We start from the raw sequence: 18,538 nt of genomic DNA on the forward strand, positions 1-18,538 counted from the left end.
TTTATGAACTACTTTACTTCTAAAATCGATACTATTAGAGATAAAATTGCAACCATTCAGCCATCAGCTTCAGTATCACATCAGACAGTGCACTATAGACCCCCTGAGGAACAGTTCCACTCATTCTCTACTATAGGAGAGGAATAATTGTATAAACTTGTTAAATCATCTAAACCAACAACATGTATGTTAGACCCTATACCATCTAAGATCCTAAAAGAGGTGCTTCCAGAAGTCATAGGCCCTCTTCTGACTATTATTAATTCCTCATTGTCATTAGGATATGTCCCCAAAACCTTCAAACTGGCTGTTATTAAGTCTCTCATCAAAAAAACACAACTTGACCCCCAAAGAATTAGTTAATTATAGACCGATCTCGAATCTCCCTTTTCTGTCCAAGATACTAGAAAAAGTATTCCTTCTTAGAGAAAAATGGTATCTGTGAGGATTTCCAGTCAGGATTTAGACCGTATCATAGTACTGAGACGGCTCTCTTTAGAGTTACAAATGACCTGCTCTTATCATCTGATCGTGGATGTATCTCTCTATTAGTTTTAATACAACATTCTTTAATTTCTTACTGCTAAATTCTGAAAAAAAAAAAAAAAACTGAGGTGTTAAATATAGCACCTAAAAACTCTGCATGCAATAACCTAGAACACTGTCTAAGACTTGCTGGCTCCTTGCAACACTGCACTGGCTCCCTATCAAACATCGTATAGATTTTAAAATATTGCTTATTACTTATAAAGCCCTGAATGGTTTAGCACCTCAGTATTTGAATGACCTCCTTTTACATTATACTCCTCTACGTCCGCTACGTTCTCAAAACTTTGATAATACCTAGAATATCAAAATCAACTGCGGGCGGCAGATCCTTTTACTATTTGGCGCCTAAACTCTGGAATAACCTACCTAACATTGTTTGGGAGGCAGACACACTCTTGCAGTTTAAATCTAGATTAAATACCCATCTCTATAACCTGGCTTACACATGACACACTAATGTGCTTCTAATATCTAAATTTGTTAAAGGATTTTTAGCCTGCATTAATTAGATAAACCGGAACCGGGAACACTTCCCATAATAACCTATGTACTTGCTACATCATTAGAAGAATAACATCTACGCTGATATTAGTCTGTTTCTCTCTTATTCCAAGGTCACCGTAGACACCAGATCCAGTCTGTTTCCAGATCAGAGCGTCACTGCAGTCACCCAGATCCAGTACGTATCCAGACCAGATGGTGGATCAGCACCCAGAAAGGACCTCTACAACCCTGAAAGACAGCGGAGACCAGGACAACTAGAGCCTAAGACACAGATCCCCTGTAAAAACCTTTTCTCAGATGACCATTGGGACAAGACCACAGGAAACAGATGATTCTTCTGCACAATCTGACTTTGCTGCAGCCTGGAATTGAACTACTGGTTTCATCTGGTCAGAGGAGAACTGACCCCTGACTGAGCCTGGTTTCTCCCAAGGTTTTTTGGAGTTTTGGTTCCTAGCTGCTGTCGCCTCTGGCTTGCTTAGTTGGGGTAACTTCATTTACAGCGATATCATTGACTTGATTGCAAATGATTGTCCAGACTCTATTTAAACTGAACTGAGATGACATCACTGAATTCAACGATGAACTTCCTTTAACTGTCATTTTGCATTATTGACACTGTTTTCCTAATGAATGTTGTTCAGTTGCTTTTGTAACGGAGGCACAGTGAGTAGTGCTCTGCAGGTAAACCTCATTCACTAGCCTCCTTGTTAGTGCATCTGCCTCCCATGTTGGAGACCCGGTTTTGAGCCCCACTCGGGAGTGAGTGTGAGGAATGGTGGAGAGGACCCGGTAGAGAGGGGTTACATTGGTGCCGAGACCCAAATGGGAGTGAGGTTTAGGGGGTGAGTCTAACGGAGGCCAGCGAGTAGTGATGTGCAGGTAAACCTCACTCCGCAATCTCAAGACATGCACTAGCGACTGATTCTAGTGGCTGTAGCCATCTAGCCTCCTTGTTAGTGTGTCTGCCTCCCATGCCGGAGACCTGGTTCGATGAGCGGCGGAGAGGACCCGGGATAGAGGGGTTACATTGGTGCCGTGAGCCGGATGGGAATGAGGTTTAGGGGGTTGAGTGTAACGGAGGCCAGCGAGTAGTGCTGTGCAGGTAAAACCTCACTCCCCGATCTCAAGAGACACACTAGTGACTATAGCCATTTAGCCTCCTTGTTAGTGTGTCTGCCTCCCATGCCAAAGACCTGGGTTTGAGCCCCGCTTGGAGCGGCAGAGTGGACCCGGGAGAGAGGGGTTACACTTTGATGAAATGTATTTTGTTTAAAGCGCTATATAAATAAAGGTGACTTGACTTGACATTTGTACTTTTTTGTTTCAGATGAGAGAATTCACCAGAAAGAGGTATTCAGACATTTAATCACGCCAGTTTGACTGTATATTAAATATAGAAAATATTATTCGGCTATTTGTCTTTTGGAAGCTGCATTCAAAATCCACTTAGCTTAAAAATATTTTTGAATGGGCATGATGCCTCTGATCTCCACCAGTAAACCTACCAATCTCAACCCCCTAGACATGGAGCCACTATACCCCCTTCCGTAGTGTTTGGCTACTGAGATTTGAGTCTAATTTGCAAAGCTAAAATCAGACCATTCTGTTTTTGCTTCAAATTTCAAAATGATACTATCTAATTGCAATCTAAATAACATGTATTTAGCATCTTTGTTTGGATCATGATCAAAATGCAGTGGTTGCTACTGGTTTTAAATGGAAAAAGCACAGCCAAAGCCCTAGTTTGTTTATACAAAGATAAATATTTTATTTGTATTATTTAATAATTTTATTTGGGATTTGTTTAAAAAAAATTCTAGTTAGTTTTATTATTTGACATATGTCAATTTCACAAAGAAATGTGCAGCATTTCATTGTAGAAATAATAAAAGGACAACGTTTCATTTATAATTTGTCTTAAATTGCATTTTGTTAAAAATAACAATTGTGAAAAATTTTGTCAAACAATTACTTGCACTTGAATTTGACTCAATAAAAACTCTTCATCTTTCACATTTCTATCATTTTTTTTAAACAAAGTAGTACAAAAATCCTTCACTTCGTTGATAATACATTGTGTTTCCTTCACAACTTTCCCATCCTTTAATATACTTTTGATCAGTTCTACATATTTTCTTGTTTTCTCCAACTCATAAAATAAATTCTTACTTCTTTTTCTCTCTGCTTCTTAATTTTAGCTCCCCTGCACTTTTCCTCCTCCATTTTCCTAAATTCTTCTTCTAAAAACACTATTTTCGTCACATACATCTTTCCTTCAGGCACCTTTTTAATTTCTTCTTCCCATTCTTCGTTTAAAAATCTTACTTTACTTTTCTTTACTTTTTGTATTCTTTTTGAATATTTAATGGATATTTTTAATAGCTTTTTTCAAGTTATCCCACTACATGCTTTTTGCTTCTTCACATAGGACATTGTTTATGCTATAAATTCTACACTTTTCTATTTCCAATTTGTAAGACTAATTTTTAGTAAAACTCAAGTTCTGCATTGAAAACCCACACCCCTGGACCTCTCTCAACTTCACAAAAATCAATGACTACATTTAAAAAAATCATGATCACTTTAATTGAAGTTTTTATAAAAATTTTGATATGAACAGTTCTACCTGTCTGTTACATAAAACCAAATCAAGCATACTTTGCTTTAAGAATGTGCTCACAATTTGCCTGCTGGGATATTCTCTTTATGCTCCATTTCTTTCCCACCATATGTCTAAAAATGTGTGTTTTTAATCACATTTTTATAACTTACTCAACTTACTAACTTGCGTCCTCTTCTTCTTCTTCTTCTACTTCACTGCTCAGTACATCCCTTGTTTATCCACTTGTTTGTTGTGATACATATCCATCATCAGCCTCCTCCAAAAACTCCACTTCATTTTTTGTTTCCATCTCCATTTCCTCATAAAACTCTTCATCTGTTTCACATGTGCATCTTAGCAATGCCTTTCTGCAGCCTTGGCACCTCTGGGCTGTACAGTGCCCCTGCTCCAGGGATTCTCTGCACGTTATTTGAGGGCAGTCTTTCAGCACATGAACATATTCTGCATATTTTTACCTTCTAATCATGAATGACTGTGAAAACTATGTTCCTCTGTTTAAATTGGGTTTTAAATGGAAGTGACACCATGTCCTTAAAGTGTAACTAGACCCCTGGTCAGAGCCTGACTCCACCCACTGGCAATATTTTTTAAATGCTGAAAAGTGGGCAGAACACAGCGGAGAATGAGTGGAAGAACCGAGGTGGGGCTGAGCGGGTGAGGTGTGAACCTGAGACCTACAGTGACGGATTAACTGACAGCTGCTGTCAGAGTCGCTAAAATGGAGAGTGACTGTAGTGACACAAGTAGCTTTGCAACAGAGCGTTCATTTGAAGCAGAGGACCCCCCCCCCCCCACCTGAAGTGGAGGATGTCGAGGTGTCTGTGGACACAGGGCCAGGGCCTGAGCCATATCTTTTCAAGCCGCTGGCTCAAACTGCGGTCCTAACTCCGCATCGCGATCGACACTGCATTGCTTTTCAGCACGAGCTGTGTGGAGGAGCCCATTTCCACCTCCATTACAATGGAGAAGCAATCCCGTGTAAAATGCAGTTTGCACACTCCAGCTCTAGGCAGGAACTCGCAGTCTTCCAGGCTAAGTGCATGCAGCCATTGGCGCCTAATTTTCAAGTCTGCTAGAAAACTATGCAGTCCAGCTGTGCTGTTGCAACCAGCGATACGAAACCTACGTACCACCCTGACCACTGTTCTAAATATAGAGCACGCGAGATGTGACAAGGAAACAATGTGATATCATGCTTGCAAGACCGGAGTTCTCACGTGAGACTGGGATTATTTTCTTAATTGGTAGCCTGCAAGAAGCTTGCAATATGAATTGTCTGTGCACTGATTTGGAGCGAAAACAAGAAAAAGAAAAGAAGAATATGGAGGAGGAAATGGTTGGGGAGACGCTAGGATATTGTGGTCTATAACTCCTATCCGAACTCCCCGCTGCTCTGTATCTTGCTCTCTCATTGGCTATCGGTCATCGCAGATGTAGTTTTCTGTCAGAACACTTTTCACACAGCATGATTTTGAATCGCAGACAGGTCCAGATATTTAGCATCCCAAATATCTCACGGGCGCCGGCGACTCATCTGCAATTCTCTCAGTTCACTTTTTTGCTCATTCACACTGCGTGATTGTCACTCGCGTGAATGAGCACCAAATTGGCATGTAATTTCAAAGCAATTGTCGATGATTTCTCAAAACCGTTTGGCGAGCCAAAAACTGGGCTAAAATCGTGCAACTTGAACATATCCTAACTGTTGAGGCTATCCTACAAGCCTCGGCATAAATGGCATGGTGTTCTCAACGCGTAGCATAGCAGGCTATGGTAAGAACCGTGTGTTCCTCGCCATCCACACCCTTTCCTAACTAATTGCAACACCTGTAAATATATCTACATCCCAGTGACGTGTCACACATAGTGCAACACTCCCACCCAGTGGCTAGAATAATAATAGCAATATTAACCTATCCAGAGAAGGTGAATAAATAAATGGCTCCTACATCCCGGCACCATAATTGTGAATGTTTACTTTAACCACAATTACCCAAATTACCAATTTTAAACTAAAGGAGCCATTTGTGCAATGATAATCTTAAGTACAATCTTCTTCTCTTGAGCTTAGGACATCTGTAGGCAGATCAGCTAGTCAGGACCTCATCTGTGACACTTTGACTTCCATCAATAGGCAGATCTTTGTTACTGGCCCTTCCAGCTGACCCGTTTTTGTTTTCAGCAGCACTGAGCGAACGAAGCCTTTCTTGTCAGGATATGTCTGCATAATTTTTCCCATCAGCCAGGACCCTCGTGGAGCGACAGGATCCATTATAACCACAATGTCTCCAACAGAAAAGCTTTTTTTTGGTCTCATACACTTCTGTCTCTCCTGGAATACTGGTAAGTATTCCCTCACCCAGCGTTTCCAAAATAGATCAGATAGGAACTGCACCTGCCTCCATCTTCTCTTCAGAGACAGGTCATCCTTACAAAAGAGCCCAAGAGAGAGGTGTGGCTTTGACTTTAAGAGCAGGATGTAGTTGTGTGTAAGTGCTTCGAGGTCATTCGCATCATCAGAAGCCTTTGTAATGGGACGACTATTGAGAATGGCTTCAACTTCACAAAGAATGGTATGAAACCCTTCAACATCCAATGTTTGGAGTCTGAGCGTGGAAGAAAGGACCCTTTTCCCAAGACGAATAAGACGCTCCCAAACCCCTCCATGGTGAGACCCAGCTGGAGGGTTAAAGGAGGGGTTTATGCTGAATCTTCTGTTGGTCTAACTCAGCAATGGCTTCCTTTAACTCCTGCTCAGCTCCTATGAAGTTGGTGCCATTATCTGATGTCAGGTGTGTCACCTGACCTCTACGACAAATGAAACGGTCAATGGCATTTATGCATGAGTCAGTGTCTAAAGCATAAGTAATTTCGAGATGAACTGCCCTGCTCGACATTCAGGTAAAGAGTGCGCCTTAGCGCTTTGCTCTGCCCCGGCCCTTCTTCACCTCAATTGGCCCAAAGTAGTCGACTCCCACATTTGTGAAAGCAGGTAAGTCTGGCACAATCCTCTCTACTGGTAGGTCAGCCATTTTTTGTTCCCCCATCTTTCCTTGGAGGCGGCGACAAATTACACACTCATAGATGACCTTCCTGCAAGCAGAATTGGCATGAGTAATCCAGTATTGCTTCCTGAGAGAAGAGAGTATGTGATTTCTACCTGCATGACCCAGTCTTTGATGGATATACTTTAAGATGAGTTTGGACACATGCTGCTCTTTAGAAAGAATGACAGGATGTTTTTCAATTTCTTGCATGGCAGCCCTACTAAGCCTTCCTCCCACATGCAGCAATCCATCCTCCAACACTGGGTCCAATTTGTAGAGGTCACTGTTTCTTTTGACAAATCCTCCATTTTTCAAAACTGAAAATTTCACATTTCACATTTCGGCATAGAGGTAGTTGCTTCTTCGGCCTCCATTATCATGGCCAATGCCTTTAGAGGCTTCAAGAACCTTTCTCCTTTTGGACAGGGTTAGAAGCACATCTCTGAGTCTGAACATCCATGCCACAGACGTTCTCAGCTTCTAAAAATCTGAAAAGTAGCTTAGAAACACCTTTGTTGCATTCAGTGGATGATGGGATACAAAGGCATTCACCAGTAGATCTTTCTTCACCTCTGGGTCACCCAAAGGGATTAGAGGTTGTTCCATGACGGTCTTAGGCCATTCCACCTCCCCCTTCAAGAGAAAGTCTGGTCCCTTCAGCCACCGCCTACATGCAAGAAATTCTTCCGCACTTAGACCCCTGGAGGCCTCATCTGCTGGATTAAGTTTTGTGCCAATGTGTCTCCACTGTGCGACATCCGTTTCATTTCTAATCACAGCCACCCTATTGACCACAAATGTATGAAACCTCCTGATCTCGTTTTTAATATACTTTAAAACAGTTGTACTGTCTGTCCAGAATACTGATAGGTATAAATCCAGCTGCAACTCCCTCTTCAGCATGTTGTCCACCCGGACAGCCAGGACAGCAGCAGTCAGCTCAAGGCGAGGAATTGTTATTTGCTTTAAAGGAGCAACCCTGGCCTTGCCCAAGATAAAAGCAATACTGACATGATTTCTCTTATTCTCCATCCTGAGATATGACACAGTTCCGTAGCCATACTCACTGGCATCGGAGAAGTGATGCAACTGCAGGTGAGTAGGTGTTCCAAAATCCTTCGGCTTGATGCACCGGTCCACAGTGAGATCAGTGATATGATGGAGATCAACCAGCCATTTAGACCACTGCTCGGAGAAGACATGAGGTATGTTGGCGTCCCAGCCGATGTTCAGCCTACACATATCCTGCAGCATCCTTTTAACAGGTAAAGTAAATGGTGCAAGAAAACCCAAAGGGTCATAGATAGATGACACCACAGACAATATGCCACGTCTTTTATGTGGGCGCTCTTCGATGGCTATCCTAAAGATAAACATGTCTGTATCTATGCACCAATGAAGACCAAGAGCTGTTTCAACAGGACTTGCCTTTTGATCCAGGTTAAGCCCCTGGTGGTCTTGGAGCGCTGTGACTGAGGAATACTAGCCAAGACCTCACTGCTGTTGCTTGTCCACTTCAACAGGAGGAATCCTCTCTTCGCACAGGCTTCAGTCAATTCATGCACCATTTGTATGGCTTTAGCCTCTGATGACACAGATTTTAAACAATCATCCATATAGAAATTGTGCAGTATTGTGTTCAGAACACTAGGTTCAAAGTTGTCTTTGTAGTCTTGCACAATTATCCACAGTGCATAGTTCGCACAACTGGGCGAAGACACGGCCCCAAAGAGGTGAACTCTCATCCTGTATTGCATGGAAGCTTGTCTTGTATCGCCATCAGGATACCACAAGAACCGTAAAAAGTCTGTGTGCTCCGGAGTCACCCTCACCTGATGGAACATGGCTTGGATGTCTGCCATCAGCGCTACTCGTTCTTGTCTAAACCTAGTAAGTACGCCAAGTAAGGTGCTTGTGAGGTGAGGCCCCTGCAACAGCTGAGAATTCAATGAAATTCCTTTAAACACAGCAGCACAGTCAAAGACAACTCGAAGGGTTTTCTTTTTTGGATGGTATACACCATGATGGGGAATATACCACACCTTGCCGTCATCTCGCTTCAACTGCTGATGTGGAACAAGCTCAGCATAACCCTTTTCAATGACTTCGGAGAGGAAAACTGTGACTCTTGATGATAATCTTTATTCCTCTTGAACTTCCTGTGAAGACTTAAGAGACGCTGTTTTGCAATGCTACAATTATTTGGCAAGATGACATCTCTAGCCTTAAACGGCAAGTCAAAGCAATGAAGCTGAATTGAGGACTCCCTTATTTGCATAAATCTTTGATCCTCTCTAGAAAGGCAAACGTGGTCTGATTTTTCATTGAAATCCTGATTGTATTGGGAAACCAATAAGTCTTGTAGCTTGGCGACAGAGATCCTATTGACAGTGACTTCAGGATGGCCTTTCTTGCCTTTACGCGGCTCACCACCTCTCAGCGGGCCATTTACGACCCACCCCAGTAGAGTCCTGACAGCATAAGGTCTATTTATTATTTCCCATGGTTCCATGAGCTTCGGTGCATTGGTGCCAATCAGCAATTCCACCTCTGCCTCAAGACTGGGAACTGTGATGCCTTTGAGGTATTTCCATCCCCCTAGGTCCTGTTGAGTGAGAATGTTATTTCTGCTCACAGGCATGGTCTTCTGGGTATAAACTTCAGGTGAGTCAAGGAAGTTTTCTTCATTCAAACCAGACACCTCAAGACCACTAAGCAAAAATGTGTCTACAGACCTCTCTTGGCCAAGAGTACGAAGAAGAATGCTAGTCTTGACTCCTGAAAGATTCAGTTTTCTCATGAGATGTTGAGTACAGAAAGAAGCTGAACTCCCAGGATCTAGAAAGGCACAGGTGTTCATAATCGCGCTCCCGGACTTGGCCTTCACCTGTACAGGCACAATAGAGAGAACACATTCATCACTTCCGGCCCCAGATCAGACAGAATCTTTACCTGACACTCAATGAAGGCCACAAAGTCTGGGAACATAGCTCTTTAACCACTGCGCTCCTGTAGCTCCCAGGCGACAGACCTCCATTTTTCCCTCAGTTTATATGGCAACTTCATCATTATCAGGTGAAGATTGGATGGCACATTCAACTCCTCCATATGCTGTAAATCTTCCATAACATTACAGTCCCTTAAAAAGATGGAAAAGGACTGCAGAGCATTAATGTCATCAACCCTCATCGTAGGCCACGTCATAGACTTCTCCATATAAGCTACAGCAATTTTTATTTCATTTCCGAAGAATTCTTTCAATAGATTCTTTGCTCTCTCATAGCCATGCCCAGGAGCCATGTTATAGCAACTCCGAACCAGTTCTCTGGGCTGCCCTCTGGTATGTTGTTCAAGATAATAAAGACATTCTTGTTTATCTGTAGTTTTCCTTTCAATTGCTTGCTCGAAAGCTCTAATGAAGGCAGCATACTTAAGTGGATCACCATCAAACTCTAGGATAGCTCATGGCGGAAGAGAGGCTAAAGCTTGGTTCTGTACCAGCTGACCGATTATGTTAGTTTGCTGTTGCATAAGGTCATACAATGTAGGGTGTTGAACATTATCAACAGAGGAATGATGGTGTGTGTAGCAGAAATGAGTCGAACCAGACAAATCAAAGAGTCTATCAGAGCTGTGTGCATTGAAACGAGAGCCGAACTCCTCAGGAAGTCATAAATCAGTTCTAGTGCCACAAGAACCAAGCAAGATAACCAACCAACCAACTTGTTCACACAACAGCTTTCAACATTAACACCAATAGAATAATTATTGACAATTTTAATTCGAAGAAGAGATTGTCAAATTTATTGTTCGTGATTGAAATGCAACGCTGGACATCAAATGTAAACCCAGGAGATCAAGTTAAATACTTGCATTGACTTCCCCCCAGCCAGCAGAACCAGACTGAAATTCCTAAGGGGGAAGGGCTTTAAACCTTTGTCTTCACAGAAAAGTCCCTTTGCCAGAGAATGGCAAAGAAACTGCTTTTTGTACATTATATATGGACCAGAATGAACTCACAAAGACTTATAAATGAATCGTTCCATTGCTTAACTCCATATTCATTTATGTGTAACCCACACATTTGACTATCATGTATAATCACTTATTGTGTATGTCTTTTGATAACTATAGGATACATAGTCATGTCTAGTATTGATATAATCGAATTTTCTTGCTTGATGTTGTCCTGACAATCATTTATTTGTGAAATATATCATAATCATGTTATAGGAATCATGTCCAAAATTAGACCCTGTTAGGCAAGAACCACATGCTTGGTAAGATAAACAAATGATTTATGATACCCCAGACCCAAGACCATATCTGATTGGTCAAGGCAACATTTGAGGGGTGGCCAACAAGGAAGTTTAAATACTTTGGACACCATGAAATTTTGCTTTTAGTTCGAGCATTGCTTGTGCTATCAGTCATGCCTTGCTTTTAGTCTGCTTTTAGTCCCTTGCTGCTGCTATTAGCCATGTCTGTTTCTAGTCTCTAGCTATGCTTCTGCTAGCTTGTAGCTCCTAGCCATGCGGTTTAGTCATCACTGTTTGAGCGGGGTTCCTGCGTGCTTCGGCCTGCCTGCTGCTACTATGCCACGATGAGAAGGAACACAACCTAGTCTCGTTAAACTTTATTTCTTTTCTTTTCCGTTTGAGAGTTTCGTGTTCTGAGTTAAGTTTTGTAACGTCGACCTCGTCTGCGCGTTTGAACTCAAACCAGCCACACAACTCCAGCTTCAGCCAACGCCCAAGCACGGGCTCCCCAAGACATCACTTCAGCCAACTGAACTTCCAGCCAATCAGCGACACCGGGATACCCCTTTCAACGGGAGTCCCTTTCACAGCAAACGAAGGCAACGTATTCCCAGATATTTGTTGTGCTGGTGTATCTAATATAATTTTAACCCCATTGAGGAACTCAGTGCGAGCGCTAATTACGTGATTGATGGTTGTTCATGTCTATGCAATTTAACGTATTGCTGTAAACTTGGGATTCCATATTTCCATTCTCTTAAACTCATCTTTTCCTAACTGTCGATCTTCTTGCAACTTGTGTGAATGTGTGAGTGCGTGCGTTTATGTGTTAGATTAGTTTATATGTCTTAGATTTATCTAATAAAGCCTTATTCATATTGAAAAGAGAAGTATATTGTGTTTTGTGCTTACAAGTTAATGTCTTAAACTGCCGATCTTGTTACTGTGCTAATTGATAGTGTTTTCACTATAGTTTGGATATTAGTATCCAGCGCAGATTTGATGTTAAACGGCTCGTTCACTGAACCGCAGGCGCGTCTCCGTGAACAGCCGTGAAACAGTGATTTTGTTCAAATTCCCTTAAAAATCTTAAATGATTCCCTTTGAGCTAAATTGACCTGTTTCCCTTACATGTGACTGTGATACATGTACTCCCTTGTGAGGTCAGCGGTTGAAACCCTGCTGTTGAAGCACTGGTGAGTCTGGATCTGTCAGAAGACTGGGCTTGTGGAATATGCGGCCTTTCCTTAGGCCGTACAGCCAATGGCAGAGAATGGTCCTGTTGGAAAGAGACAGTTTTAGGAAGTTGCAAGACAGGAACTGTGTTTGCATAACTTGATGTTTGTGATTTCAAATGAGCATGAAGATAGGTATTCATGGCATCCTCTCCGTTATCCTCTTCATACTCATCCACATCTACACCACCACACACATTTTCAAACACAGACAATCTAGCTGTAGCAACAGCCAATTTGGCCTCAGCCTCTAGCTGTTCCTTTTTCCTTTTCAGCTTTGCCTTTTCCATTTGAAGGGCTGCTTCTTCAGCGTCAATGTCATGCTTTTTTCTCAAAGCAGCTGTAGACTGTAAAAGTGCAGCTCTTTTAGCCTTTGCCTTTAAATGCACAGAACTAACCGTGGAAGCCTTTGAATGGACAGAAGAGTGATCTTTATGTTTTGCCTTTACTTGAGACATTGGAAATACTATCTTGAGGCCTTATATCAACAATTGCTATAGACAGCACATCAAGATTCCCGTCATCATTTTTTGCAGCAGCATCGGCCAACCACTTTTTCATGTCATTCTCAAATGTATTAAATTCCACTGTTTTATGTGCAAGCCTCCCCAAGTCATCAACAGCAACACTCGACTTATCAGAAATATAACTTTTATCTGTAGCCACAGAAGCAATTTTGGCTCTATCGAGCTCAGTTTCTTCCTCTGCGATCATCTTTATGCATTAAGCGCATCCAGTTCAAAGCACTCAATGATAACAGCACAATTAATCTTGCTCATGCAGAGGCAACCAACAGCACACACAACATAGAACTTTAAATTTTACGTAGCAACAACACTGAAACAGTCTTTTATTTCAATTTCGAGAGTCCACCTTTTTCCATTTCCATACATCAGCAGAAAGCCTCGTAACTTTCCAAAGACTTGTGGCTTTTAAACTCCTGCATTGTATAGTAACTTAGACCAAAAACAAGATAGTTCACAATGTCCATATATGTGCGTGGAGGTAAATGGTTCAGGTCTCTCTGCCACTCCGCTGCAGGAAGCTTGTATGTGTCAATATTTTGGATGCCTAAGAACTTCTCCAAATACTGCTGTTTTGCACTTGGTGTAACCTAAAAAAAACTGTATTCCTATGTTTCTCATATGTATCGTGTGTGGTACTGGAGCAGTTTTTTTTAATGCAGTAGTGACTTCCAGGCATGGTAAAACAGTGCGGAATTGCAAAAACCTCCTGTACTACCGAGTTAACAACACATGTAAACAATCATGTTTTTCCGCCAGGATCCTGCCAACATGGCGAAGACTGTGCTATCGAGGGGAGGGGCACTGTACTACGACGACAACTCCTCACTCTCAATATGAATGCTATGCTAAATAGATGCTAAAATACTCTATCCTGATCATTTTCAATACTCGCAATTCCAACTCCTGATTCGCTACAGTGATTTTGATGGAGCAAGATGGTTTTATACTGCCAAGGGCGTGGTGAGCTGGAAACTTACGCTTAGGTCACGTACCACTGCAAACATCCAATAGGAAAAATCAACTGCAGTAGCCACCGTTCATCCTGAAGTGGGCAGCATTCAGACATATTTACATCATATATTGTAGAATTAAAACACTTTATACTCAAATGTCAAAAAAGTTACATGAATCAATGAACAGCTTTAATAAAGCCCCATTCTTACAGCTCATTAACTCAAAAAGTTGGTTAAGGCTTTAGTTACCCTTTAAAGAATTTGACTCCATTGAACATTGTCCCAAAGCAATACCACATTCTCAAAGGCAGTAACTCTCCAGCTTAGCAGTTTCTGTAGCACATCCTTGTCTTTGATATAACTAGGCAGACGTAAAAAAGAAACCACCTTCTCTGTTGAGCAAATTTTTCTCACTTTACACATTTGTCCATTTAATAGTCCATTCAATAAATTGTCAAAGTCCATGAAAAGTACTATCTCAACATTACTTCCAATACAATTTCGAGTCTGGTCACTCTAATAGAGCCTTTGCCAAAAGTGGGATTTTAACACACACCTCCAATGGGAAACCAGAAACTGAGAAGGGTGTCATGCCTTAAATCTGGCACCTTAGACCACTCGTCCATTCTGACACAATAATGCAAGGGTGTGAAGGGCAATTTTATCACTGGAATTGGTCAAAAAAACAAAAACAAAAAAATCTTAAAATTACTTTCCAACTCTATTTCTAGTATGGTCACTCCAAAATAGCCATTGTCAGAAATAAGATTTGAACACACATCTCCATTTAGACGCCAGAAACCTCAGCACCTGAGAAAGGTGTAAGTTCTTAAATCTGACACCTTAGGCCACTCTGCCATAGCCACAGCAATGGGAAGGACATATATATCATTGAAGTTGGTAAGGAGCAAAATATAGGTTTCAAAATTTGCTCACAGTTCTATTTTTAGTCCTGTCACTCTGAAATGGCCTTTGTCAGAAGTGTGATTTAAACCCATGACTCCATTTGGAGACCAGAAACCTCAGCAACAGAAAAGGGTGCTAGGGCTTGAGTCTGGCACCTTAGATAACTTGGATATTCTGAAATATTCACATAAAGATGGGAAGGTCAGTTCTATTACTGGAGTTGGTAAGATGGCAAAATAACGGATCTAATATATATTATTAATTGTATCATAATTAACTCCAATTCCAATACTGTCACTCTGACATGACCTCTGTTAGAAGTGGGATTTGAACATATGCCTCCATTTGTAAACCAGAGAACTCAGAAACTGAGAAGAATGATACATCTTGAGTCTGGAGTCACTCGACTATTCTGATGTTCAATCCAGGACGGGAAGGACAGTTGTATCACTGAAGTTGATCAGATGGTAAAAAAAAGGATTTCATATATATTGTTTATTGTCTCATTATTTCCAATTCTATTTGTAGTCTGGTCAGTCCAAAAGAGCCTTTGTCAGAAGTGGGACTTGAACTGACATCTCCATTTGGAGACCAGAAAGGACAATTCTGTCACTAGAATTGGTCAGAAGCAAAATAAAGTGTCCAAAATATAACATTTAATGCCTAAAAGTTGCTTCAAATACTGTATGTTTAGTCTTGACACACTGAAAGGATGTCTGTCACAAGTGGGATTTGAACCCATACCACCATTTGGAGATAATGGATAAAATAATGGATCTAAAATATAGTATTTAGAATTACATCTTGCAGCAACTGAGAAGAGTGAATATTTTTGAGTCTGGTAATAAATAAAGGTTGTAATAAAGGTTGTAAAATATATTATTTATTGTCTAATAATTACTTCCAATTAAATTTCTAGTCTGGTCACTCCAAAAGAACATTTGTCAAATATGTGAGTAGAACTCACACCTCTGTTCGGGAAGCAGAAAACTCTAGAGTCTGGCACCTTATCTGACACATTCGCGCATAAAATTTAAGTGCAATTCTATCAGTGAAGTTGGTCAGATGATAAAATAAAGGATGTAAAATATATTATGTATTGTCTCATAATAACTTCCAATTCTATTTCTAGCCTAGTCATTCCAAAAGAGCATTTGTCAGAGGTGTGAGTAGATCCCACACCCCCATTCGGGAAACAGAAAGCTCAGCAACTGAGAAGGCTGAAAATCCTTGAGTCAAGTCAAGTCAAGTCACCTTTATTTATATAGCGCTTTAAACAAAATACATTGCTTCAAAGCAACTGAACAACCTTCATTAGGAAAACAGTGTGTGAATAATGCAAAATGATAGTTAAAGGCAGTTCATCATTGAATTCAGTGATGCCATCTTTGTTCAGTTAAATAGTGTCTGTGCATTTATTTGCAATCAAGTCAACGATATCGCTGTAGATGAAGTGACCCCATCTAAGCAAGCCAGAGGCGAAAGCGGCAAGGAACCAAAACTCCATCAGTGACAGAATGGAGAAAAAAACCTTGGAAGTAACCAGGCTCAGTAGGGCGACCAGTTCTCCTCTGACATGACGAAACCAGTAGTTCAAATCCAGGCTTCAGCAAAGTCAGATTGTGCAGAAGAATCATCTGTTTCTTGTGGTCTTGTCCTGGTGGTCCTCTGAGACGAGGTCTTTTCAGGGGATCTGTATCTGGGACTCTAGTTGTCCTGGTCTACGCTGTCTTTCAGGGCAGTAGAGGTCCTTTCTAGGTGCTGATCCACCATCTGGTCTGGATACGTACTGGATCCGGGTGACTGCAGTGACGCTCTGATCTGGATACAGACTGGATCTGGTGGCTACGGTGACCTTGGAATAAGAGAGAAACAGACAAATATTAGCGTAGATGCCATTCTTCTAATGATGTAGCAAGTACATAGGGTGTTATGGGAAGTGTTCCCGGTTAGGGTTTTACCTAATTAATGCAGCCTAAAAATCATTTAATGGATTTGGATATTAAAAGAATATTAGTATGTTATGTGTAAGCCAGGTTAAAGAGATGGGTCTTTAATCTAGATTTAAACTGCAAGAGTGTGTCTGCCTCCCGAACAATGTTAGGTAGGTTATTCCAGAGTTTAGGCGCCAAATAAGAAAAGGATCTGCCGCCCGCAGTTGATTTTGATATTCTAGGTATTATCAAATTGCCTGAGTTTTGAGAACGTAGTGGACGTAGAGGATTATAATGTAAAAGGAGCTCATTCAAATTCTGAGGTGCTAAACCATTCAGGGCTTTATAAGTAATAAGCAATATTTTAAAATCTATACAATGTTTGATAGGGAGCCAGTGCAGTGTTGACAGGACTGGGCTAATATGGTCATACTTCCTGGTTCTAGTAAGAACTCTTGCTGCTGCATTTTGGACTAGCTGTAGTTTATTAAGCGTGCAGAACAACCACCCAATAAAGCATTACAATAATCTAACCTTGAGGTCATAAATGCATGGATTAAAATCTCTGCATTTGACATTGAGAGCATAGGCCGTATTTGAGATATATTTTTAAGATGGAAAAATGAGCAGCCATCAAGTCTTAGACAGTGTTCTAGGTTATTAAAATCAGAGTTTTTAGGTCCTATAATAAACACCTCTGTTTTTTCAGAATTTAGCAGTAAGAAATTACTCGTCATCCAGTTTTTTATATCGACCATGCATTCCATTAGTTTTTCAAATTGGTGTGTTTCACTGGGCCGCAAAGAAATATAGAGTTGAGTATCATCAGCATAACAGTGAAAGCTAAGCTAACTGTTTCCTGATGATATCTCCCAAGGGTAACATATAAAGCGTGAAGAGTAGCGGCCCTAGTACTGAGCCTTGAGATACTCCATACAGCACTTGTGATCAATATGATACATCTTCATTCACTGCTACAAACTGATGGCGGTCATATATTTATTATTATTCCTTTATTTAACCAGGGGAAATCATATTGAGACATAAGATATAAGTACAATTTAAACCATGCTAATGCACTTCCATTAATGCCAACAAAGTGTTCAAGTCTATGCAAAAGAATGTTTGGTCAATTGTGTCAAACGCAGCACTAAGATCCAATAAAACTAATAGAGAGAAACACTCACGATCAGATGATAAGAGCAGATCATTTGTAACTCTAAGGAGAGTAGTCTCAGTACTATGATACAGTCTAAATCCGAACTGGAAATCCTCATATATACCATTTTTTCTAAGAAGGAATATAATTGTAAAGATACCACCTTTTCTAGTATCTTGGAAAGAAAAGGGAGATTCGAGATTGGTCTATAATTAACTAATTCTTTGGCGTCAAGTTGTGGTTTTTTGATGAGAGGCTTAATAACAGTCAGTTTGAAGGTTTTGGGGACATATCCTAATGACAATGAGGAATTAATAATAGTCAGAAGAGGATCTTTGACTTCTGGAAGCACCTCTTTTAGGAGCTTAGATGGTAAAGGGTCTGACATACATGTTGTTGGTTTAGATGATTTAAAGGTGGGGTGAAATGCTATTTCATGCATACTGAGTTTTTTACACTGTTAACAAGTTGGATTCCCATGCTAAACATGGACAAAGTTTCAAAAATTAAGTTGTATGTTTGAACTTCCGGTTTGTCACAAGTTTCGGAAAGTTTTTTTTCGAGTATGGGTCTGTGTGACGTTAGATGGAGCGGAATTTCCTTATATGGGTCCTACTTCTCCCGGAAGAGCGCACACACGCCCGTAGAGCAGAGCATAGACATTCACTGACCAGAGTGAGAGAGTGAAATGTCACAAAAGAAGTGTGTTTTTGGTTGCCAGGACAAGACAACCCTGCACAGATTACCAAAAAAAACAGCATTAAGGGACCAGTGGATGGAGTTTATTTTTACAGAGCATCAACGGAGTTGTGCAAGTGTTTTTGTTTGTTCCCTGCATT

Source organism: Carassius gibelio, chromosome A20 (genome assembly GCF_023724105.1).
Source record: "Carassius gibelio isolate Cgi1373 ecotype wild population from Czech Republic chromosome A20, carGib1.2-hapl.c, whole genome shotgun sequence".
Lineage (NCBI taxonomy): Eukaryota > Metazoa > Chordata > Actinopteri > Cypriniformes > Cyprinidae > Carassius > Carassius gibelio.